This window comes from Prionailurus bengalensis, chromosome A1, assembly GCF_016509475.1.
Source record: "Prionailurus bengalensis isolate Pbe53 chromosome A1, Fcat_Pben_1.1_paternal_pri, whole genome shotgun sequence".
NCBI lineage: Eukaryota > Metazoa > Chordata > Mammalia > Carnivora > Felidae > Prionailurus > Prionailurus bengalensis.
In genome coordinates this window covers 209,069,405-209,071,086 of record NC_057343.1, presented here as the reverse complement: position 1 = coordinate 209,071,086, position 1,682 = coordinate 209,069,405, and positions in this window count along the sequence as shown.

The window sequence follows — 1,682 nt, the reverse complement described above, 5'->3', positions numbered from 1 at the left end:
GATAAAGAGATACATCTTTAAAGTGATCAGAGAAGAGAACAAAAGGCAAATAAACTATAGATAACAATAATAAAAATTACTGTTGACTTCCAGTCAGAAACCCAGAATGCAATCAGATGACATTTTTAAAGTGAAAAAAGAAAGAAATACCTACAATCTAGAATTCTGTATCTGGTAAAATCAATTTCAAAAATGAAAGTAAAATAAAGAAATTGTGTTTTAAAAGAAATGTTGAAGGAAGTTCTGCAGACTAAAGGGAAATAATACCAGATGGAAATACAGATCTACACGAATGGCCAAAAAAATGCAGAAAATAGTTTATATATAGGTAAATAAATTATTAGATAATTTCTCATTTAAAGTAAAGGCAATACAGTGTATTGTGTGTTTAAGTTATAGAAGTAAAATGTATGACAAAATTGGGCTATTACAAATTTCTAATATTATATATGAAATAGTGCAATATTAGTTCGAGGTATGCAATAATTAGTTAGGAAGATAAAAAATAGCTACTTAGGAAATTTCTAGGAAATTCCTGTATCATGATCATATTAAAAGTAAGTAAATTATATACTTCCTGATTTCAAAACTTACTACAAACTGTAGTAATTAAGATAGTCTAGTAGTGGCATAAGGATAGACAAAAACAAAAAGTAGATAGATAGATAGATAGACCTGAAAATGTTATCAACCACTTTACCTTATTGACATTTATAGAAAAATCCAGTCAACATCAGCAGATACCCATTCTTTTTGAGTACAAATGTAATATTCACCAAGGTAAACCACAGTCTAGACCATAAAACAAATTTTAACAAATATGAAAAATTGAAATCATATAAAGCATATTCTTGGACCATAACAAAACTAAACTAAAAATCAACAACAGAAAAATATTTAGAATATTCCCAAAGATTTAGAAATTAAACAGCAAAGGGCACACTCCTAAAGAACCCATTGGATAAAGCAGAAATTGAAAGGTAAAGGAAAATGTATTTCAAATTATGTAGAAATGACAATATAACATTCCAAAATTTTTGGAATGGAGCTAAATCAGAGGAATAAAACATTAAATGTTTATATTAAAAACGGAAGTTCTCAAGTCAATGGTTTAAGTTTCTACCTTAAGAAAACAGGAAGGGGAACCCCAGTAGCTCAGTGAGTTAAGCTGCCGACTCTTGATTTTGGTTCAGGCTTTGATCCCAGGCTCCTGAGATTGAGCTCTGGGTCAGGCTCTGCACTGAGCATGAAGCCTGCTTAAGATTCTCTCTCTCTCTCTTTCTTCCTTTGTCTCTGTCTCTCCCTTTGCCCCTCTTCCCTGCTTGCATGTGCTTCTCTCTAAAATAAAAAAAATAAAAAAAATAAAAGAAATGGAAACTAGGAAAAGAATGGCCAATTAAATCCTAAGCAAGTAAAGGAAAGTCAATAAAAAAAATAAGTGCAGAAACTAATAAGAATAAGAAAACAGCAAAAATCAATGAAATCAAAAGCTGTTTCTTTGAAATAACCAAATGATAAATCTCTAGCCAGACTGATAAAGAGGAAAGAAGCTACAAATTACAAATATCAAAAGAGAAAGGTAGGATGTTACTATAGAACCTACAGAATTTAAAAGGGTAAATGGACCAATTTTTTGAAAGATACAAAATACCAAAGCTTATTCAAGAAGTTGTTTTATAGGT